This window comes from Melospiza melodia, unplaced genomic scaffold, assembly GCF_035770615.1.
Source record: "Melospiza melodia melodia isolate bMelMel2 unplaced genomic scaffold, bMelMel2.pri scaffold_18, whole genome shotgun sequence".
Taxonomy (NCBI): Eukaryota; Metazoa; Chordata; class Aves; order Passeriformes; family Passerellidae; genus Melospiza; species Melospiza melodia.
Window position 1 is genome coordinate 5,280,800 of NW_026948525.1, and position 24,508 is coordinate 5,305,307.

The window sequence follows — 24,508 nt, forward strand, 5'->3', positions numbered from 1 at the left end:
GAGCACAAGCACACAGACACAAACACAGACACAAACACAGACACACACAGACATACAGACACACAGATACATACACACACACACACACACACACACACGCACTGAAAGTGTCCAGAGGCCAAAGAGAAAGGATTGTCCAGGGTATAAATGGAGGGAAAGAGGGTGCAATGGAGGGCACCAGGTATCCAATGGTCTGAGGGCTCAGGGGTGGTACACAGGGAAGGGACCAGTAGGGAATGCCAGGGTAGATGGACAGGGTTACACACCAATGGGAAGGGAGAACTCACCAGAACATGAACATATAAGTGTAAAAGGGGTAGAGAAGGCCAAAGGAGAGGACAGAACTGGGACAAATTAACATAGTGCTGCAGAACACCATGGGGTAGCCTTTTTTCTCACCCTGAGCTGTGAAGAGTGCCCAGAGCCTGTGCTGTGTCTTTCCAGGGCATTGCTACTGCCTTTTCCCTGGTAGGCTCAGAGGTGTGCACAGTTATGCAGTGTCACAATGATCTCCTTGGTTCTGCATTCCTGCTGTGGCTGCTGCGTAACAATGGACCTGTGGTACCGTGAGGCTCCATAGTGTCACCAGGGTCCCTTTGGTTACACAAGGACCTGCTGGGACATGATGGACCCTTGGTTCCATGAGGTGCCTGGCTTCCCACTGCCCCTCACAGACCCCTATGGCCTCTCAGAGTTCCCTATGGCCTCTCAGAGTTCCCCATGGCCCATCATGGCCTCTCAAGGCCCTTCATGGTGCCTCATGACTGATGGCCCCTCACATCCCCTCACGGCTACTCACAGCCCCTCTCAGCCTCAGGCCCGGGGCTCCACCCAAGGCAGGAAAACAGGTTGGGCCCTACTTGTTCTGCTTTCATTTCAGTCCCTTCACAGCCACGAGTGCAGAAAGGCTGAAATGGAGCCTTTGCCCAGCGTTTCCCTCAGGGTTAACTGCGGGCTGAAGCTCTGTGCTGGCGCTGGCCCCAGCGCCACCATCCCTGCAGCCGCCAGGCCTTTGCTGTCCCCCCGTGTCCGGTCCCTCTCCCCGAGTCCCGCCCGGCTCTGGCAGCAGGAGCAGCTGCAGCGCAGGGGGCGCCGGCCCGGCCCGGCCCAGCTGGGGCTCCCGGCCAGGAGCAGCAGCAGCACCGGCCCCTTCCCGCCTGCTCCTGCCTCGGCTCCCAAGGGCTTTTTCGAGCTCAGTTCTGGAGTAGAGCAGCCAGCGCCCACACACGGCCCTGACTCCTCAGGGCCCGCCTGTGCTGCCCTGAGCTAGCCCTCAGAGGAAGAAAGGATCAGCTTCCAGCGCTGTTTTCAATGCTCTTTTACTCACCCTGAGGTGACAGCAGGAGGCTGCTGGTGCCTTTGCCTTGGGAATTGCAGATCATGGCTGCTTTTGGCCCTCTTCTGCTTGCCACCTGAATTTTATCCATAAAAATGCAAGTGCCTCTTTCAATTGGTGCTACCCACGGTGCTTTCATGACAGTGAAGTCAGTATTTTTGTCACAGGCATAAAGATCAGCCAATACTGGAATGCCCACCAGCCCATGAGCACTAAAGTGAGGGGAATTAATGCCACACAGGCCACATTTGCAGCGCTCAAACACAGCCCTGTTGCTGGTGTTGTTGAAACAGAATAAGCTGACAGAGGCTGTCACAGAATTTGCCTCCGCAATGTGGAAATAAATCAAAAAATCCACCAGGAGAAACAGAAACCAGAACTTCTCAACTCACTTCATTGCTCCTTCCCAGCAGCAGGAAGCGGATATGCCCAGAGGCGTTTTGCACTGCTGCTGCCCCCAGTTTGAGCCCAGGCTCTGCCCAGTCCCAGCGGGAACCTGAGCCCAGCCCAGGGAGCTCAGCGCACATGGGGCCAGGCCCAGAGCCCTGGGCCCAGCCGCCCATTGCAGGGCAGTGGCACAGACAGAATGTCCTGCAGCCCAAACCTCCTGCTCCTGCCACACAGCACTAGCGCTCTCCCCCTCCTCCTCCTCTCCCAGCACAGCACAAATTCCAGCTCGGAGGAGGCTTCTCCAGAGAGGGCTCCGGCTCCTGTTCCAGCCTGAGTGTCCCTGCAGAGAAACAGGGCATCTTTCAGGCACTTCGACAAGCTCAGGCTTCTCACTTCATGGCGAATCTGGGATGCAAATGGCCTTGCTAAGAAAGCCAAAAGACAAGGGAATGGATTAGTAATTATTAGAAAAATTCACCCTTCTTCCAGGCAAGGTTCACCCACTCATTCCCTGGATTTCTCCTTTTCAGATTGTTTCAGTCAACTACTCTGAGAGGTCCATCTTGTTCTGGTGCTTATCATGAACTGATTGTGCTCTTGATTTATGCACCAAGGCACCAGATGTGGAATCATCCACACTGAATTCAGAAACAAACTCCCTCTGTCAGAGCATTTTCACATTTCAGATAATTTTCAAGATGTCCAGTGACAGGTTGGAATGATCATCACAACACTCTCCACTTGTGGCTGCAGGCTCTGCAGATTCTTTCTCTGCATTCAGCCAGGCTTGTATTCCCTAACAATTCTTTGTACCACCTCCTGTTTTCTTAGCCTGGAACAGGAACAATGAAAACCTTACCCATAGCACAACTCCCCAGTCCACCAGGAAAGAAAGGACAAGTTGTCAATTTCTCCTTTGTCCTGCTTTGCTGCAAGAGTCCTGCTGCACGCAGTGTGGAAAGCCAAGAGAAGCTGCAGGTGGAGGCACATCTTGTGACAGGAGCTCGACCTCATTCTCCAGGAAAGCTTTTTGAAAAGAGCAGACGGGTTCACAGAGAAGATTCCTGGAAAACTGAACCAGCTTTCCAGAAGTGAAATGAAAATGGAAAGAAATCATCTGAAATGTTTTCCTCTATTCATTTATATGCTCCCCTTTTCCATCTTGCACTACTTCTCCATGCCATGAGTTCCAAATGCATCTCACCTCTAAGATCAATGACTTAGCTAGTTTTAGACACTCTAAAATACCATGAGCTGAACACAGTTTGCCTTCCCCTGTTTTTACTGGAAAGCAATGCTGGAGCCATCAGTGCAGTGCTTGGGTCAGGCCCGAATCCTGCAGGCAGGGAATGTACCCCGGCAGTGTGGGACCCTCAGCAGGGACAATGCTCAGCAGCGTTGCTGTGCTCGGTCTCCATGGAACCATGCCAGGAGCAGCTGCTGAGCTCAGAAGCCATCGCAGCCCCTGCCCTGCCCAGAGCCCCTTGGCAGGGTGGGCTCCTGCCCTGGCTCTGTGTGCCAGGAGCCGGCAGCACTGGGTGCAGGGAGCCCAGGGAGGGCACAGAAACGCTGGGTGAGAAATGCTGGGGCACAGCGAGATGGGCGAGTGCAGCCGGCCAGGGCAGAGGAGCAGCACGCCCAGGGGGCACAGCCTGCAGGACAGATGGCCAAGGGGAGAAAACAACAAACTGCTCAGGAGGGTGGAGAACAAATTTTAGTTGCAGACTTAAGAGAATGAGGTACTTGGGAAATGTGAAACAACATTGAATTACAGTAAATCACTTGACAAAGCACTGATTGAGCACAATCTAACCTGTCCAACTTCAAGTAATGCAGATTTTGAGAAGAGAAAGTCGGGAGGAGAGGGAGAGAGAGATCCATAATCAGGGCCTTGGACCCAGTGCCATCTCAGCTGCTGAGGTCTATGGCTGTGTCAGTGTCACACCCATGTCACAGCCTGGCCTGCTCTGGTCCCTCTCCCAGGTGATGTGTTTGGGGTGCCAGGGGCTTGGCAGCCACTTTGGGGCTGCACCAGAGGCTGCAGTGGCTGGGGTCGGGCAGTGACCACCTCACCTATGCAGAATTCTCCCTGCCCCCAAACACACACTGGAGATGTCTGGGGCCGTTCATCATTTCTCTACTCTCCAGCGCTGAGGCAATGGTCTCTGGCTACAGCTCTGAGCTCCTGCCCAAGGCAACCACCCCTGGCAATGGGGCTCCATGGAGCTGCTCTCAGGAAACCCCCAAGAGCTGGGGAGTGCCCCAAAACTGCCTCAGAAACATGAGATGCCTCAAATTCTCTTCAGGAATGGGGATTCCTAAAAAATTCACTCAGTAATGGGCTCCCCCTCCCTTCATCATCCCCAAACTTTGGCTGTCTCATTCCAGACCCCAACCCACCTCCCCAGTCCCAACCTCAACCCATCCCACCCCTCCTGGACATCAAGACCCCCTTCCCAAACCATATGTTTCCCCATTTCCCACCTCCCAAACCCCATCCCACCCATCCTGCCCCACCTAATGCCCATCTCAACCCTCCTGACTTGAAGCATGCTTTGCTCAATCCCCTTCCAACCCCATTCCACACCAAAGAGTTGTGGAATCGAGGAATTTTGGGGTGGCATTGAGTATTTTTCAGTGGCATTAAGGTGACAGATTGAACCCTCTTGTCTCTTTCAGGTCCAAGAAAGGGAAACAAGTACACCAAATACCCCCAAAACCCCCAAATTCTCCCAATTATCTCCCAGAATCCCAGATTCCCCCAAAACAAAAGTAAAAAGTGAGGCTCTAGATGCCTTTGATGAATATATTGATTTTTACCACAATTTTGTCTGTTTTAAAGGGATGAAGATGAATCCAAAGAAAATTAGGGCCAAAACAAAAGAATAGCCAGCCCAGTGTCTTCCCAACATGGATCACAGGGAAAGTAGATGGCCAGGGCTCTGACCAACGTGGGTGCTCCCATGGGGGATGAAGCTGGAGCAATGCACGAAGATCTTCCTGCAGTTGGGGCACTCACAGGGCTGCCCTTATCGATGACTCCGTTGGTGTCGGGTAAAGAACGAGCGGTCTGAGAAGCTCTTCCCACACTGGGGACACTCGTAGGGGCTCTCCCCAGTGTGGATGCACTGGGGCTCTCCCCAGTGTGGATGCCTAACAAGGTTGGAGTTGCGCTTGAAACCCTTCCCGCACTCAGGGCAGCGAAAGGGCCTCTCCTCAGTGTGAATCTGCTGGTGGCAGAGGAGATCGGAGCTGATGTGAAACCTCTTCTGACACTGGGGACACTCGTAGGGCCTCTCCCCAGTGTGGATGCGCTGGTGGGTGATGAGGGCGGAGCTGCAGCTGAAGCCCTTCCCACACTCCCCACACTTGTAGGGCCATTCCCCTGTGTGGATTATCTGGTGGCGGATCAGGTGGGAGCTCCGCCTGAAGCTCTTCCCACACTCCAAGCACTTGTAGGGCTTCTCCCCATCATGAAGTTGCTCATGAGCCACCAGCTCCAAGCTCTGGCTGAAGCTCTGTCCACCTTCCTGGCTCAATGCGGTTCTTTCCTTCTCAGAGCAGCCTGGGCTGGGTTTGCAGCCCCTCCTCTTGTGGGATCTCTGGAACTTTTCCTCCCCATTGTAATTCTGCACTGTGGCACCACTAAAAACAGCCTCTTCCTCGAGGTTCTGGTGCAGGGATTTGTCCTCCCTGGTCTCCATCCTCAGCTCCTTCTCTGGGGAAGGAAGGACAAGGAGAGGATGGGATTTGCCTCCGTGCCAGAGGGAAGGGGAAGGAGATCCCCCCAGTGCATCCCTGGCAGGACGGCATTGGCAGCAGGGTTGTCCTGCAGCTGGGGGCCATGCTGGGCTGGGAGATGGAGCAGGAGAAAGGGGGAAAGGGGCACTGACTTCCTCCTCACCTGCCTGGCTGTCCTGGGGCATCTTCCTCTTCCTCGCAGCCTTCTCCTCCATCAGGTGAAGGTTTGGGAATGGGAAATCCTGGTTTGGGGTAAAACAAGGTGTGAATGCTTGGATTGGGAATTCCTCCCAACCAAATCCATCTCCAGAAGTTATCTGGTGCCCATAAAAATTTCCAAAAATCAAGAGTGAATTAAAAAAAGCCACCAGGAGCATCCCATTTCCAGTCTCATCCCTCTGGGGTTCTGGTGGTCCCCTGTCTCAGGGCTGCTGGGGATCCCATGGGTCCTGGGGATCCCTCTCTCCAGGGTCCTGCTTAGGGATGCTGGGGGATTTCAGGGTCCCCCACTCCAGCCTCCCCCCAGTCCAGTCACTTGGGGGTCCTCTCTCTTCCCGCAACCCTGTCCTGGATTAGGGCAAATTTAGGAGAAAACCTCCAAAGGGGTTTTCTCTAAAAAGCAAATTCAAGCAGCCACTCCCCCAACCAGATCAGGAAAAGACTTCCTCGGAGAAAAGGGGAAAAAACCTCTTTATTTAACAGGCAAAGCATTCATCAGCACAAAAAATGAACAACATTAAACAATAAAACCTCTTGCCGCTACAAAAGAGATGACAATCTCAGAAAGTCCTTCTGTGGGCTGTAGCTCTGCTCACTCAGTCTCTTATCAGTCCTTCCACTGCTGGAAATGCTGCGGCCCAGGCTCAGCCTGGTGGGCCACAGGTGGGAGCTGCCAGCGGTGTTCTGGGTGTTCAGTCCAGAGCAGGTTTAAACGGCTCCAAAGAAAAACCATACTCTAGGGAACTTCTCTGCCTCAGAGAGTTAAAACTAACGAAAAGCAAAGGAGAGCTCTGTCCTACTGTCTGTCAGCAGACAACTGATACCTTAGGTTTTAAGTTTTTCTGTTCTGTTTTGGTGTGCAGCTTTTAGCTTTATATAAAGTGTTACTGGGATCTTTTCACAGAGTGTTGAAGACAAAACAATCATCTTCTAGCTGGAGACTCAAGGACAATCTCTTCAAACTTCAGGCCCAAAGCATAAACAACATGAAAAGAGGAGGGTGGGCAAGCAAGCAAGGAGGATTAAACTTCATAATTTGAAGCTATTAATTGGGCAGTTAACTCCTATATGCAAATAGACTAAAACTCATAAAAATGTGAGATCTCATGACCAAGCCCTCTTTTGCTCCCATCTTGGAGCCATCCAGGAAGAGCCACAGATGTGCCTCCGGTACTGCCAGGGTGTGGCCTTTGAAAGCATTTCAGTAAAAATCCACTTTATTCCTTACAGCTCCATCTGGCCACTGTTCCAGTTCCTTAAGGCATCACAACAGTCCAGGAGCAGGAATGTGGAGGAGTGAGTGCAGTGTATGAAAACAAACTACTGCTTCTCCCTTCTCCCCTGCGCTCTCAGAATCAAACTTAAAGGTGCAGAACTCATTTCTGGGCTAAACAGACCGATGGGGTACGAGCATCATGAAGTGACCCCAGGACACCCCTGTCAGGGTCAGGGGGTTCCGTCCCCGCCTCATCTCCGGGCTGCCGGGGGTCCCCCAGCTCCGGTATCGCCTCTGCCCCTCTCCCCGCCCCGGGGGTCCCCCGTTCCACAGCCCCGGCTCTCACGGGAATCCCCAAAACCAATGTCCCGCCCCGTCGGTACCGGGCCATCCCCACGTGGACCCCTGGAACCCTCCCGAGGGGCGATCGGGGCTCCTCTCCCCCCGAAAAAGCTCCTCTTAGGGAGCCCGGGGATATCCGGGGCTCGAGTCCGGGATCTGCCGGCTCCGAACACTCTCCAAAAAATCCTCCTGGAGACCCCTGGCTGGAGCCGGGGCGAGCTCGGCCTCCGCCCTCCCCTGCGGCTCGGGGCTGGGGGCGATGCTCCCGGGGCAGGGGGTGCTGCAGGCTCGGCGTGCGAGCGCTGCGAGCGCCGCGATTCTCCCGCTCCTGCTCCTGCTCCTCCTCTCCCTCCTCTTCCTCCCGCATTTCCTCCGCTCCCAGCCCGGACCCCCCTTTCCCACCGCTCTGCCCCGCGGCCCCGCAGCACCGGCTGCTGGGTGGGGGAGCCCCCGATCGGCCCCAGGGCTGGGCAGGGGCTCGGGGACCCCCCCGGGGCGGATCCGTCCCCCCGGCCCGAGCCCCAAATTCCGCTCCGGGGCCGCGGGTCTCTGCGGGCCCGCCTGGCAACCGGTGAGTCATCAGCGAGAAAAGCTCTGGTTGGCTGGAAATTGGTTAGCGCCTCTTCTGATTGGCTGGAATTTTGAAAGGCGCTGCGCCCTGCGGGTATCCCCGAGAGCTGCGGAGTCCGGGTTGGGGCTTTTTCCTCTTCCTTTCGCTCTGAGAACATTTCTGATTTCTTTCTCTCCCTCGCTCCTTTCCATTTCTTGTTCAGTACAATCCGAGTTCGAGCAGATCCACAGGTTGCGTTCCCACGGTGTCATTTGCACCTTCACTCAGGCGTGAGAAAGTCGGAGAGCCCCCCAGCCCCGAGCATCCTCAGCGGTGAGAGGGACACAGAGCCCCTGGTCCCCAGCCCTGCACAGGCATTGCCTGAGGCCAGAGGGATGAAGACCCCCCGAGCATCCCCCAGAGGGAGGGGACAGAGACTGCCCCGAGCACCCCTGGTACAAGGTGAGAGGGAGGGAGACCCCCCAGGCATTCCCTGGGGTGAGAATGATGGAGACCCTCTGGGGAATGGCCTGGGGTGACAAGGACAAACGCCTGGGGAATGGCCTGGGGTGACAGGGACAGGGACCCTCCCCAGCCCCTTCCAAGCATCCCCCAGGGTGAGAGGCACAGAGCGTCCCCTGGGCACCGGACAAAATAAACTTTGCAGAAATCAAACTTAACTCTGCATAAAATACTTCAATGAATATTTGCTTTTCCCACAAGTCACGTAATGAAAATGCAAACAAATCCCAAAATTTTATAAACTGACAATAGAAGCTGTTTTGTGGCAAATCTAAATTCTATTGGTCCTGCACAGCTCCAGCTCAGCTGCTGGCAGGTTCCAATAAAAGAAAAGTGGAAATTAGGCCCAATACGGAATATGAAAAGGAAGGGGAAGCTCTGTGTAGCTGTCGCAAAGGTGACAGGGACAAAGAGAAAAATTATTCTAACATTTGGCAAAGTCGCCCAGCCTGTGAAAAAGCGTGACAGGGACCGAGACCTCCCCTGGAGGGGGCAAAGTGTGACATTGTCCCCTGTGTGTGTGGCCTTTCCAGGTTGGGGGTTTTACACCTGAGCCAGTTTGGGTAAGGGGGGTGGTGTTCACCCACTCAAGCAGGGATTACCCCACTGTTTCAGGTTGCAATGCAAGATGTAACCAAATGCATGTTTTCAATCACCATCTTCATCAACTGCTATAAACAGGTGGGGCAGTGTTCTTTAATGGCTTCCATGACTCATCCCTGATAACGCTCCCCAGGTGAGATACGTTCTGCTAATGGGCCATTGAGTGCCACTGCAGGACTGATAAAATTCCATCATACCATTGTGGGATGCTCCGCCCAGGGGGAGGATCCAAGCATTCCTACATGGATATAGGCTGAGGCTTTCAACATCAGGAGCAGCTTGCCTACTGGATTCCCAGAGGACAAGAGCTCTATAGCCACCATTGGACCTTCAGAGGAGGACCAGACCCTTCTACAGGATCACTGCTTCGACAGAATCATGTTGATCACTCCAACAGGACTGCAGCCACCATTTAATAAGACTGCTTCCACCACCCTGCCCAGCAGGGTGTCAGGATATATCCTGACTCTGTCAGTTTAAGGCAGTGTTTCTGTATCATTGCCTTGATCCTTATTTTGTTATTGAATTGGAATTCGTGCCCGACCCAAGCGCTGCACTTGTGACTCCAGCATTGCTTTCCAACAAAAACAGGGGAAGGCAAACCTCGTGCAGCTTATGGTATTTTAGAGTGTCTAAAACTCGCTAAGTCATTGATCTTAGAGGTGAGATGCATTTAGAACTCATGGCATGGAGAAGTAGTGCAAGATGGAAAAGGGGAAAACAGAAATAAACTGAGAAAAACATTTCAGATGATTTCTTTCCATTTTCATTTCACTTCTGGAAAGCTGGTTCAGTTTTCCAGGAATCTTCTCCATAGTCCTGTCTGCCCTTTTCAAAAACATTTCCTGGAGAATGAGGTCGAGCTCCTGTCACAAGATGTGCCTCCACCTGCAGCTTCTCTTGGCTTTCCACACTGTGCCTGCAGCAGGACTATTGCAGCAAAGCAGGACAAAGGTTTGGAGAATTTGACAACTTGTCCTTTCTTTTCCTGGTGGACTGGGGAGTTGTGCTATGGGTAAGGTTTTCATTGTTCCTGTTCCAGGCTAAGAAAACAGGAGGTGGTACAAAGAATTGTTAGGGAATACAAGCCTGGCTGAATGCAGAGAAAGAATCTGCAGAGCCTGCAGCCACAAGTGGAGAGTGTTGTGATGATCATTCCAACCTGTCACTGGACATCTTGAAAATTACCTGGAATGTGAAAATGCTCTGACAGAGGGAGTTTGTTTCTGAATTCAGTGTGGATGATTCCACATCTGGTGCCTTGGTGCATAAATCAAGAGCACAATCAGTTCATGATAAGCACCAGAACAAGATGGACCTGTCAGAACAGCCAACTGAAACAATCTGAAAAGGAGAAATCCAGAGAATGACTTGGTGAATTTTGCCTGGAAGAAAGGGGAATTTTTTCTAATAATTATTAATACATTTTGGCTTTTGGCTTTCTTAGCAAGGCCATTTGCATCCCAGATTCGCCATGAAGTGAGAAGCCTGAGCTTGTCGAAGTGCCTGAAAGATGCCCTGTTTCTCTGCAGGGACATTCAGGCTGGAACAGGAGCCGGAGCCCTCTCTGGGGCAGCCTCCTCCGAGCTGGAAATTGTGCCATGCTGGGAGAGGAGGAGGAGAGGGAGAAGGCTGGTGCTGTGTGGCAGGAGCAGGAGGTTTAGGCTGCAGGACATTCTGTCTGCGCCGCTGCCCCGCAATGGGCGGCCGTGCCCGGGGCTCTGGGCCTGGCCCCATGTGCGCTGAGCTCCCTGGGCTGGGCTCAGGTTCCCGCTGGGACTGGGCAGAGCCTGGGCTCAAACTGGGGGCAGCAGCAGTGCAAAACACCTCTGGGCATCTGCGTTTCCTGCTGCTGGGAAGGAGCAATGAAGCGAGTTGAGAAGTTCTGATTTCTGTTTCTCCTGATGGATTTTTAAATTTAATTCCACATTATGGAGGCAAATTCTGTGACAGCCTCTGTCAGCTTATTCTATTTCAACAACGCCAGCAACAGGGCTGTGTTTGAGTTCTGCAAATGTGGCCTGTGTGGCATTAATTCCCCTCATCTTAGTGTTCAGGGGCTGGTGGGCATTCCAGTATCTGATGATCTTTATGCCTGTGACAAAAATACTGACTTCACTGTCACGAAAGCACCGCGGGTAGAACCAACTGAAAGAGGCACTTGCATTTTTATGGATAAAGTTCAAGTGGCAAGCAGAAGAGCGCCACGAGCAGCCATGATCTGCAATTCCCAAGGCAAAGGCACCAGCAGCCTCCTCCTGTGACCTCATGGTGAGTCAAAGAGCGCTGAAAACAGTGCTGGATCCCGATCCTTTCTTCCTCTGAGGGCTGGCTCGGGGCAGCACAGGCGGGCCATGAGCAGTCAGGGCTGTGTGTGGGTGCTGGTTGCTCCGCTCCAGAATTGAGCTGGAAAAAGCCCTTGGGAGCCGAGGCAGGAGCAGGCGGGAAGGGGCCGGCGCTGTTGCTGCCCCTGGCCGGGAGCCCCGGCTGGGCCGCGCCGGCGCCCCCTGCGCTGCGGATGCTGCTGCTGCCAGAGCCGGGCGGGACTCGGGGAGAGGGAACGGACACGGGGGGACAGCAATGGCCTGGTGGCTGCAGGGATGGTGGTGCTCGGGCCAGCGCCAGCACAGAGCTTCAGCCCGCAGTTAACCCCGAGGGAAATGCTGGGCAAAGGCTCCATTTCAGCCTTTCTGCACTTGTGGCTGTGAAGGGACTGAAATGAATGCAGAACAAGTAGGGCCCAACCTGTTCTCCTGCTTTGGGTGGAGCCCCAAGCCTGAGGCTGAGAGGGGCTGTGAGGGGCTGTGAGGGGCCATCAGTCACGAGGTGTCATGAAGGGCCTTGAGAGGACATGAGGGGCAATGGGGAACTCGGAGAGGCCTTAAGGCCCTGTGAGGGGCTGTGGGAAGCCAGGCACCTCATGGAACCAAGGGTCCATCATGTCCCAGCAGGGCCTTGTGTAACCAAATGGACCATGGTGACACTATGGAGCCTCATGGTACCACAGGTCCATTGTTACACAGCAGCCACAGCAGGGCCCCAGAACCAAGGAGATCATTGTGACACTGCACAACTGTGCAAACCTGTGAGCCTACCAGGGAAAAGCCAGCAGAAATGCCCTGGAGAGACACACTGTAGGCTCTTGGCATTCCTCACAGCTCAGGGCGAGGAAAGAGGCTTCCCCATGGTGCTCTGCAGCACTATGTTAATTTGTCCCAGTTCTGTACTCTCCCTTGGCCTTCTCTACCCCTTTAACTCTTATATGTTCATGTTCTGGTGAGTTCTCCCTTCCCTGTTTTCCCACTGGTGTGTAACCCTACCCATCCACACTGGCATTTACTATTGGTCCCTTCCATGTGTACCGCCCCTGAACCCACAGAGCATTGGATCCCCGGTGCTCTACTCTGCACCCTCTTTCCCTGTATTTGTACCCTGGACTCTCCTTTGTTTTTGTCTTTGGCCCCTGGACACTTTCAGCATTTCTCTGTGTGTGTGTGTCTGTGTGTATGTGTGTCTGTGTGTGTGTTTGTCTGTGTCTATGTGCTGGTGCTCTCGTGGTTCCTACCCATTGGCACAAGAAACTGGGGGAAGGTTGTGTGCAGACCACCTCAGACTGTAACAAAAACTCCCTTTTTTCATTTACTTTGTGGTGGGAATGAACCATTCTGTCTAATAATGATCAGAAAAAATCAGAGCTGTATTTATATAAATTTATCTGGTATTCAGTCTTTAACCCTGGGGGGAAAATTGCATTAAAGTTCAATTCCACGTGTCTAATCTTTAACACCTTTGACAAAGTCTGGAGCTGGGATTGGATGCAACTGCTCCCAGTCTCCTCTCTTAGAAGGAATTTTAGAAGTCTAGGGGCCCTGCAGGGGTTTGAGGATCCATGGTGCCTGCAGTATGTAATTTCTCCATCTCATGTCTCAGCAGGAGTTTCTCCAAAAAAGAAATAAAGGTTTTGCCTGAAGCTCCCACTGTGCCCATGACAGGAACCCCTGTGAGTTTCTGGGACATCCCGGCTCTTTGGCAGCCTGGAGACTCCTGGGATGTCACCGTGGAGCCCCCGTGAGTGCCTGTGACAGATCGATGCCTTTGCATCACAAGGTCCCCTGGGATGTCACCATGGAATGGCTGTGACTGCCTCTGACCACAAGGCTCTTTACCATCCCAAGAAAGCCCAGGGAGGTCTCCATGGAGCCCCTGTCTGTGCCTGTGACATTCCAGCACTGGAACAGCCTGGAGACTCTTGGAAAGTCCCCAAGGAACCCCTCTGAGGGCCTGTGACAAATCTGATCTTAAGCAGGCAACCATCACCAGCCCCCTGTTGCTATGGTCATTCCCTTGGCAGCTCCATGGAGACCCCATGCCAGGGGTGGTTGCCATGGACACCAGCTCAGGCCTGTAGCCAGAGCCCGTTGCCATGGCAACCACTGGCAGCCCCATCCCCAGGCTCATGGGATCCCAGAACCACAGAATTGGCTGAGCTGGGAGGGAGCCATCAGGATCCTCCAGTCCAACTGCTGGCCCTGCACAGGACACCCCAACAATGCCAGCCTGGGCCTGGCAGCGCTGGCCAAACGCTGCTGGAGCTCAGAGAGCCCTGGAGCTGGGACCCTTCCCTGGGGAGCCTGGGCAGGGCCCCAGCAGCCTCTGGGCAAAAACCTTTTCCTGACATCCAACCTAAGCCTGCCCTGACTCAGCAGCAGCCGTTCCCTCCACTTCTGTCCCTGGTCACCAGAGGGAAGAGGTTCCCACAGCCCCAACCAGGGACCCGCTCCCAAGGCTTTTGCCATGGCCACCAGGGCTGGGACCAGCTGGGATGCTCGGTTTCCAGGGGCCAGGGTTCAGGAATGGCATTCCCCAATTTCCTGCTCTTGCTAAAACCGCGCTGCCCTCACTGCCCTCCCACCTCCCATGGAAACCACAAAGGCAAAGATCCCGGTCTGGGATAAGAACAATTTTTTGGGAACAACAATGATATAAGGAATGAATGGAACAGAAACAATATTGATAACAGAGTATATAAATAAAACTGTTTACAGGGAAAACTAAAACACAGCTTACTGGGTCTGCCTGGCTGCGTATTTCCTCCTGCCTGGAAAGGACACTCTTCTCCTCAGGGACAGAGAGAGAGAGAGAGAGAGTGTCCCTTTCCTGTCCCTGGCAATGACCTGAGGTGGGAGTGAATGTAATGACACAGTCATGGCTAGACCCTCATGTTCTTCCATCCCAAATCATGTCATTGGCAGAGGCAGGAAAAGGGACAGGTGTCTTCCTAGCATGGATCCGAAGGAAAAATGGATCACCAGGGCTCTTCCCAACATGGATCCTCCAACTATGGATGAAGTTGGGGCAGTGCACAAAAGTCCTCCTGCACTGGGGCATTGGCAGAGCTTCCCTTAGAGGTGCCTCCGTTGGTGTCTGGTTAAGACAGAGATCTGGGTGAAGCTTTTCCCACACTGGGGACACTCGTAGGGCCTCTCCCCAGTGTGGATGCGCCGGTGGGTGATGAGGGTGAAGTTGCGCTTGAAGCCCTTTCCACAGTCAGGGCATCGGAAGGGCCTCTAATCGGTGTGAATCTGCTGGTGCTGGAGGAGACTGGAGCTGGTCTGAAACCTCTTCTCACACTGGGGACACTCGTAGGGCCTCTCCCTCTCCCCAGTGTGGATGCGCCGGTGCCTGATGAGGTTGGAGTTGTGCTTGAAGCCCTTCCCGCACTCAGGGCAGCGCAAGGGCCTCTCATTTGTGTGAATCCGCTTATGCCGGAGGAGACTGGAGCTGCTCTGAAACCTCTTCTGACACTGGGGACACTCGTAGGGCCTCTCCCCAGTGTGGATGCGTTGGTGTATGACAAGGGCAGAGCTGGAGCTGAAGCCCTTCCCACATTCCCCACACTCATAGGGCCATTCCCCAGCGTGGATCCTCTGGTGGCTGATCAGGGTGCTGCTCTGCCTGAAGCTCTTCCCACACTGCAAGCACTTGTGGGGCTTCTGCCCATCATGAAGCTCCCCATGGACTACCAGCTCCGAGTTCTGGCTGAAGCTCTGTCCACCTTCCTGGCTCAAGGTGGGTCTTTCCTCCTCAGAGAACCCTTGGTTGGGTTTGGAGCCCCTCCTCCTCATGGAGGATCTCCAGGGCTTTTCCTCCCCATTGGATTCTTTTCCCATGGAGCCACTCAAACCGGTCTCTTCCATGTAGTTCTGCTGTGGGGATTTGTCGTCCCTGATCTTGATCCTCAGCTCCTTCTCTGGTAGAGTAAGGACAAGGACAGGATGGGATTTCCCTCCGTGCAAGAGGGAAGGGGAAGGAGATCCCCACAGTGCATCCCCAGCAGGATGGCGTTGGCAGCAGGGATGTCATGCAGCGAGGGGATTTTCTGGGCTGGGAGATGGAGCAGGAGAGAGGAGGAAACGGGCACTGACTTCCTCCTCACCTGCCTGGGTGTCCTGGGGCATCCTCATCTTCCTTGAGGTGTCTTCCGCCATCTGGCCAAGTTTTAGGAATGGGATATTCCTAAAACAAGGGAGGAAAACAAGGGATGAGCACAATGAGCTTTGTACTGATTTAAAGGCAAACCTGGGGAAGAGTCTAAGCCAGAATTCCAATTCAGTAACAAAATAAGGATCAAGGCAATGATACAGAAACACTGCCTTAAACTGATCGAGTCAGGATATAACCTGATACCCTGTTGGTCAGGGTGGTGGCAGCAGTCCCAGTAAATTGTGGTGCAGTCCTGTGGGAGTGATGAAGGTGATTCTGTCGAAGCAGTGATCCTGTAGAAGGGTCTGGTCTTCCTCTGGAGGTCCAGTGGTGGTTATGGAGCTCTTGTCCTCTGGCAATCCAGTAGGCAAGCTGCTCCTGGTTGTAGCAAGTCTCAGCTTATATCCAGGTAGAAATGCTTGGATCCTCCCCTTGGGCGGAGCATCCCACAATGGGAGGATGGAATTTTATCAGTCCTGCAGTGACACTCAATGGCCCATTAGCAGAAGATATCTCCCCTGGAGGGCATTATCAGGGCTGAGTCATGGAAGAGATAAAGAACACTGCCCCACCTGTTTATAAGAGTTGATGAAGATGGGGATTGAAAACATGCATTTGGTTACATCTTGCATGGCAACCTGAAACAGTGGGGTAATCCCTGCTCAGGGGGTGAACACCACCCCCCCTTACCCAAACTGGCTCAGCTGTAAAACCCCCACCCTGAAAAGGCCACACACACAGGGGACAATGTCACACTTACCCTGCTCCAGGGGAGGTCTGTTTCACAGGCTGGGCGACTTTGCCAAATGTTAGAATAATTTTTCTCTTTGTCCCTGTCACCTTTGTGACAGCTACACATAGCTTCCCCTTCCTTTTTATAATCTGTATTTGGCCTATTTTCCACTTTTCTTTTTTTAGAATGTGCCAGTAGCTGAGCTGCAGCTGTGCAGGACCAATGGAATTTGGATTTATCACAAAATTCCTTGTACTGTCAGTTTATTAATGTTTGGGATTTGTTTGCCTTTCCATCACAAGTGACTTGTGGGAAGAGTAAATTCAAGGCATTTTATCTACGGTCAATTTTGATTTCTGACAAGAAACAACATTACTTTGTCTGGTGCCCAGGGGATTCTTGGGGGGGGTTTTCCCTGTCCCTCTCATCCCAGGCCATTCCCCAGGGGGTCTCCATCATTCTCATCCCAGACAATGCCTGGAGGGTCTCCCTCCCTCTCATACCCTGTGCCAGGGGGTGCTCGGGGCAGTCTCTGTCCCTCTCAGCCCAGGGGATGCTCGGGGGTCTCTGTCCCCTCACCCTGGGGGATGTTTGGGGGGCCTCCATCCCTCTGGCCTCAGGCAATGCCTGTGCAGGGCTGGGGACCAGGGGCTCTGTGTCCCTCTCACTGCTGAGGGTGCTCGGGGCTGGGGGGGCTCTCCCACCTTCTCACACCTGGGGAGGCCGGGGGGGTCTCTGTCCCTCTCAGCCCTGGTGTGACCCCACCCAAACATCATCAGGCTCAGAGGAACAGAGACACCCCCAAACCCCCAGAAGGGCTGAACCTGGGATTTGGTTTGGGGCTGAGGATTTAGGAAGGGGCTGGAAGTGGGGCTGGAGTTGGATTTTGGGCAGAGATTTGGATTAGAGCTGGGATTGGGGTTAAGGCTGGACATGGGATTGGCTTTAGGGCTGGGGTTGGGATTGGGTCTTGGGATAGACGAGTGTGAAACTGGGATGAGATTAAATACAGAACTGTAAGTGTGTCTAAATGTGGAGTGAGACTGAGACCAGGATCAGGGTTTGGGATTGAGCTCACCCAGAGCAGGACAGGGGGGAGGTTACAGTGGGAAGGTTTGGGGAAAATCGTTGTTTGGGGAAAAACGTGCTTTGAATGCCTTTGGTTGTGGATTCCTCCCACCCACATCCATTTCTATAAGTCACCTGATGTCCCAAAATAAAGAGTAAATCAAAAAAAGCTACCAGGAGTTTCCCATTTCCAGTCTCATCCCTCTTGGGATATGGTTGGTCCCCCATCTCAGGGCTTGTGGGGATCCCATGGGTCCTAGGGATCCCCCATCTCCAGGTCCTGCATTTAGATTCTGGGAGGTTCTGGGGTCCCAAGGTCCCCCTCTCAAGCCTCCCCTCAATCCAGCCACTTGGGGTTCCCCCTTCTTTCTACCACCCTGTCCTGGTTTAGGGCAAATTTGGTTGAAACCCTCCAAAAGGAGTTTCCTCTAGAATGCTGATTCAGCAGCCCCACCCTCAGCCAGTTTGGGAAAATATTTCCTGAGCAGAAAGTGGAAAAAAAATGTTACTTTACAGGCAATGCATTTACCAGCACAAAAATTGAACAATATTAAGCAAAAAAACCTCTTGCTGCTCCAAAATATATGACAAACTCTGAAAGTTCCTCCTTGGGTTGTAGCTCCGCGCACTCAGTGTCTTATCAATCTCTTATCAGTCTCTTAGCAGTCTCTTATCAGTCTCTTTCCAGTCCCTCCAGCACTGGAAATGCTGGCCCAGGCTTAGCCAGGTGGTCCAGAGGTGCGAGGTGCTGGTGGTGTTCTGGCTATTCAGTACAGAGCAGATTTAAACAGCTCCAAAGAAAAAGAAAAACCACAGTCCAGGCGTGGAAGTCCATCCGAAAATCCTTCATTTTTGCCTCACAATTGTCATGAGAAAAAGACCACTGAAAGGTTAAAAACTGTTGAGCCAGTTGGGAAAGAAAGTCTCCTGCTTATTCAGTGTGTTCACAGGTGGTGTTTGCAGAACATGCCATGCTGTACTCGAAGGGGGCATGCTGCCCTTTTCTGAACAATTGAACTGGACTTTCTTCCAAATTCCTGACCTGGCTGGACTGAGCTCTGGGGTGGCTCCCCCACCCTCCATGAGAAGACCCCTCTCACCTGCCTTCAACCACCGTGACGGACAAACAGGGATGCGAATCCCCTCATCAAGGAACCAAGAACCCCTCTGGCACCCTATTGGCACCCCCATGGCACCCCCCTGGCACCCCCCCGGCAACCTCCTTCCAGAGACTGGGACTGTACCCCCTCCCAACTCGGGGAAGGGGGAAAACCTGCCCAGAGTAAACGTACCTGCAAACATTCGGCCATGAAAACAATGGAATAGCCTCTCCCCCTCCTCCTGTTCCTATTCTTCTCCCCTCCATGGAAACCTAATTTCGGCCACCCTTCCCCCAACCAAGAATAGTATATTTGGGGTTCGGTTTCAACTGTCCTCTGAGATCTCCCCAAAGCGTGCACCAGCGAGTTTCGGCAGCGGGACCCAGAAGACATCACATTTTGGTAGCTATACCACTTCCCTAACCTTCTTTCCTCCCTTTTTCCCTTGTCCTACCCTTCTCTTTGCCAGATCCCCTAACCAAACGCATATTCAGCTGTGGTTATCATCAATAAAATTGCATTTTGTTGATTTGTTACTGCAAAACCCCTGTGCCTTTGTTGGTTATTTTTTGCACCAAAAAATCATTCGTCACCCGTTCATTTTGGGCGGACCTTCACATAAATTGGCGACGAGGATGGGATACTGGTAGCCAGTGAGATTTTGCAGGTACTGTGTAGTCTGTAACCTCTCGCAGACTGCACACGCCAAAGCCAAATCTTACCCTCTATTGAGCACACAGGCTCCGGAATTGACACAAAAGATTCTTCGGTGCAAAAGAAGGGGAAAATTGTTACTGTCACTTCTGTTACTGATCCTACCAGCACGGACACCGACACGGATACTCCTCCCAGCCCTGATATTGATGCTGTTACTGATATTGATATTGGTATTGATACTGTTGTTGTTGTATTTGAGTTGAATCTGAACCTGTTACTGTTGTATTTGAGCTGAATTTGAACCTGTTACTGTTTTTTACTGCTGTATTTTTGTGTACCTGGACTGTCTAAAAGGGAAGGGGCAGACTTGAAGTAATTAAGCTGTGCCTTTTAGACAGATATTGTCCCTTCACTTACACAGGGAGCGAGGGGCGGCCCAGGGAAGGCTGAGTGGCTTTTTCCCTGTTCTAGGTTTCTGGTCCCCTCACAAAGAAAACATTTGTGTGTGTGTGTGTGTGAGTGTGTGTTTGGACTGTCTGGATAGGAAGGGATAAACTGAAGCAATTAAAACAGTGCCTTCCAGACAGATTTGTTTTCTTCAGCTATCTAGGGAGACAGAGTGGAATAAAAGTCTGTATGATTGTGTAACTTGAGTTTGCAAATCAGCTCCCTGGTATAGTCCTAGTCCCTTCACACAAAATGAATGAAAATCTCAACCCTAAAGCAAAAGCTGACTTTTACTCGTTGCTTGCTAAACACAATGCCAAACTGTCATCTGGCGGAGAAACTTGGGCAGAGAACAATTGGTTTAATTTGGAAAATGTCATCGATAGAATATGTTCTCTGCAACATGAATCAAAATTCAAAATGGGTAAAAATAAAAACATTCTTTGCTCAGTTCTTGGAGCATGTCTCACTGCAGCCATAGAAAACCGCTGTAAACGGAGAACTGAGGAAATGGTAATTATACATTCTCTTCAAAATTTTGTTGAAATTTTGCAAAAACAGTTAAATGAGGACAGAAATGAAATTTACATGCTGAGAGCTGCCCTTAGGGAAGAACACATCAAAACCATACACAAAATCAACTCCTCTACAGAGGAGGAAGAAAAAGTAACACCTTGCATTAAAAAAATTTATCCATACTAAGAACTTGAGGCAGCAAAACCAAACTATTCTTACAAAGAATCTGAAACAGCTAAAAATTGTGGGGAAAATTGTTGTCCTCATTTGAGACCTTTTATTAAGACTGAATATAATTATATTAATAATGAAGACCTGGATCCCCACATAAAAACCAAACAAACACCATTAAGCACTACCAAATCAGCTAAATTGAAAAAGGAATTTGGTCGCCTCCCCCACGAATCAGAAACGGAATATGTGTTCTGTGTGTCCCTCACTGGCGGAGACCAGATTAAGTTAACTGAACAAGAAGCCAGTGGTTACTGGGGACATGGTGTTTTCCTAACAACAGGAGATAAGCGTGATGCCTGGTCTCTAATACAACGTGCAGCCTATTGGGCCGGGGGAATAAATCCCCTGGAAAGGGGTGATCCCCTAGCAATTGCCACTATCCCTGACCAAATCCTAGAAAGTGTACAAAAAGCTGCATGTTTGCAAATGATTCATGAGAAAAAATTAATTCCTGGTTTTGAATCTCCGATGCAACTCCCTGTGAAGCCTGAAATTATGACCCCTTTAATTCGTGGGCTTCCAGAAACATTGAAATCAACAGCAATCACTATTCAAAAAACAGTTATGGCTTTAAGCCCAATAGATAGACTAGAAAGACTTCTTAACAACTCCACTGATCAGTCTGAGTCTACTGACACTGCACCTTCACCCTACACACCAACACAGGCTCCCACAACACCATCTGACACATCTAACAGTAACCGCAAGACTTGGACATGGGGTGAGGTAGCAGTTGATTTAATAAACTATTGCAGACAGTATGGGCCTGTAAAAACCCTGGAAGAAAAATCAGAAAAAACAAAAGGTGTCCGATTTATGGGAACCCCTAACACTGAAAACACAGAACCAGGAAAACAGATTTCCAACAGACAACGCTGGTGGATGCTGGGAATAAAGAAAGGGGTACCCCAGGACATAATGGATGGTTTACCACTTGAAAAATTGCAGAAAATCATAACTAACTGGAATTTTAGGAGATCGAATACCCAGCCCAGTGCCCTGATCCCCCTCCCTCACCAGAAACTAACAAACACTCCTACCAATACACAGTTCAGTACACACAATACATCACAGTCTTTCACACGGAACACAGGCAATGAACAAAAGTTAACCCTTTCCCAGTTTGTCCCTCGGAATCTGGGCAGTGAGGCTGCGGCTCAGCCTCTCCCTCAGAACACAACCAGTGAGCCAAAATTAACTCTTTCTCAGCTTCTTTCACAGAACTTGGACAGTGAAACCCTGGCTGCGTGTCTCCTGAAAAGAACCGGCAGTAAGCTGGAAGTAACTCTTTCGCAACTTCTTTCACAGAGCCTAAGCAACATAACTGCCCACCCGCCCATACCCCAACACACAAACAGTGAATCTTCACCAACAGAGCTTTCAGGAAACGAATATCTCCACTGCTTACAGGTGAGCAAAGGGGTGGAGGTTGGGTTTACTTACGAGTGCTCACAAAAAATAAATCAGGAGACATATTAATTACAGCAATCACGGGCCCCAAAAAAGTTCTGGTAACCTGTATTGTTGATACGGGAGCCCAGATCTCTGCACTAACACATAGAGATGCCCAGAAGTGTGGAGTTGTTCCAACAAAAAGGCAATGCTGCGTTCTTAATGCTTTAGGAACAATAGAACCCATGAACGTTGCTTTAGTCAAAGTAACACTCCCTGGAGAAGAAAATCAATTGGTAGTCAAAATGGTAATTGGGGACATACCGAATAATCTGCTAGGGATGGATGTCCTCTCAGGAAGGCAGTGGGAAGACACTGAAGGTTTCCTCTGGTCTTTTGGCACTCTGCCACTTAACATTAGACTGCTTCAGACCGCACCCGCACTGCCTTACAGTAAAACAATCAATATGAAACAGTATCCCTTGCCTTCTGGAGCTAGAGAAGGCATCAAACCAGTTATTCAGGAATTGTGTGATCAAGGAATAATAATTAACACACACTCCCCATACAATTCACCCATGTGGCCAGTCCAAAAGCCTAACGGGAAGTGGAGTCTTACGATTGATTACCGTAGGCTGAATGCCAACACTGATCCTCTGACTGCAGCAGTGCCAAATTTAGCTGAACTGATAACATCAATACAAGAAAAAGCTCACACAATCATGGCAACCATAGATGTCAAAGACATGTTCTTCATGATACCTATACAGCCCGAGGACATTGATCGCTTTGCATTCACATGGGAGGGACAACAGTACACATTCACCAGACTCCCTCAGGGATACAAACACTCTCCAACACTAGCACATCATGCTTTAGCAAAAGAATTAGAAAAAATACCTAAACCTGACACTGTAGCTGTGTACCAATACATTGATGACATTTTGGTAGGAGGAGAGGAAATTAAAGAGGTGGGGGATCTCCAGCAGAATATAATCTCTCATCTGGAGAACCTTGATTTAAAGATCCCCTCAGAGAAAATCCAAAAGCCTTCTCAGGAAGTGAAATTCCTGGGAATTTGGTGGCGATCTGGCAGCACATGCACCCCACCTGACACTCTAACTTCTCTAGAGCAGATGAAAATGCCTGAAAACAAAAAAGACCTCCAGCAAGCCTTAGGACTGTTAGTATTCTGGAGAAAACACATCCCAGATTTTTCAATCATTGCTAGGCCCCTGTTATGGTTTGGGCCTGGCAAAGCCAGAGCCCCCATGAGGACACCTTCTCCCCGGTGTCTGCTGCGAGATGTGACCAGGAATAAACAAAGCAGGCTCCAACTTCAACATACAGAAAAGTTTATTAACTAAGCTACATACAAACAATTACTAAACTACAAACAAACACTAAACTACACATACACAAAGGAAAAAAAAAAAAAAAAAAAAAAAAGAAATCACAAGGAGAATGAAAACTACACAGAAACACTTCCCCCTCCTCCTCCAGATCCCCGTACAATTCATCTCCCAAAATTATCCACACTCCCAAAATTATTCACACTCCGTCTGGCACCACCCTTTAGATTGGTCAAACTTTCAGCTCCTCAAGAGGAGAGGGAGTCCTTCCATGTGTCGTGGTGGCCTTTTCCGTCCTTGTTCCGGTGCTCTCACCACCGAACAGGGATCAGGGCTGCTTCCAGGGTTGTCTTTTTAAGGATGCTTTGTCCAGTTCCAGAAAAGCACAGTGTCTCACCTTCTCATCCTCTGGGACATCCGTCCCCCCCATATTTTATATACCCCCTGGGGCCGAGGGGTCCACACACTGACTCTTCTTTGGCTCTGGGACATTTCTCCCCCTGGACTCAGTCTCTGTATCTCACGGAAACATAGCTCTGTCCATGACTACACAAAAGAGTCCAGCATTAAATGCCACTCCATCTTCTCCATTCTTTCAACATCTCTCACTCTCTCTCTCTCTGGTCCAGACCTCCATCACTCGTTCATTTCCTTCATCCTCCTCCTCTCTTATCACTCGTCTAGGAAGGGTTAATGTTCTGTAAGGCCTTCATTGTCCAAAAAAGGGTTAAAAAACTCCTCCAGGCGGCTGGACTCCTGGCTGCACCCCCCCCCCCCATCTCCTCAGCTGGGCTGCCTGCTGCCAGCACATATTTACTGAATTTCAAGGTAACACAGGCTGCACTCTCTCTCTCTCTCTGTCTGTCTCCAAAGGGGGGTGGGGGCGGGGGAATGGCTGACCGATGTCTCTTGGGGCTCTCCACCCTTCCATCCTCCAAGGCCTTCTCACTCCCATCTCTGTCCAGGCCCAGGCCTACCGCATGGCTGCCCCTCCCCCGCCCAGCAGCAGCGGCTGGACAGGGGAGAGCTCCGACCTGCGTCCCTCGAAGTCCCAAGAGAGCGTCCCAGGGCCGAAGCTCTGCTTTTAACCCCTGGGTGTTCTCAGAGGTGGGTCCTAAAACCCACTGGCTACCCCAGGTGCCAATATCAAAATCCAAGCACCCATTGGTTTGACCACAACATCCCAGAATTCCCACTTCTTCCTGGTCAAACCACCACAGCCCCTTTACAATTTTCTGAGAAAAGGAATCAAATGGGATTGGACTCCTTCTCAGGAGGAAGCACTGCAGTTACTGATTTTTGAAGCCACTGCACATCAGTCATTGGGGCCCATCCATCCTAAAGACCCTTTCCAAGTGGAATGGGGATTTGCCTCCTCAGGGCTATCAATACACATCTGGCAACGAGGTCCCGAAGGCCCAACAAGGCCTGTCAGCTTCTTTTCCCGTGGTTTTAAAGATGCTGAAAAAAGATACACTACCTGGGAAAAAGGATTGTTTGTTGTTAGCTTAGCTCTCATTGAAGTAGAGAAAATCACACGGCAGCAAGCTATCATCTTGAGAGGTCCCTTCAAGGTAATTAAAGCTGTCACAAATGGGACCCCTCCA

General features: G+C 51.3%; 1 long non-coding RNA gene and 1 pseudogene across 1 annotated transcript; both read right to left on the reverse strand.

The window, feature by feature from the left end:
* Nucleotides 1-17,325, reverse strand: part of LOC134433342 (zinc finger protein 501-like) — a 43,250-nt pseudogene extending 25,925 nt beyond the window's left edge.
* Nucleotides 17,326-22,887: 5,562 nt separating this feature from the next.
* Nucleotides 22,888-23,997, reverse strand: LOC134433414 (uncharacterized). Its single transcript, XR_010031549.1, has 2 exons — nucleotides 23,879-23,997; nucleotides 22,888-23,608 (listed from the first exon to the last, which is right to left on the reverse strand). It is a non-coding gene; the product is annotated as an uncharacterized LOC134433414 (long non-coding RNA).
* Between the last annotated feature and the right edge of the window lie 511 nt (nucleotides 23,998-24,508).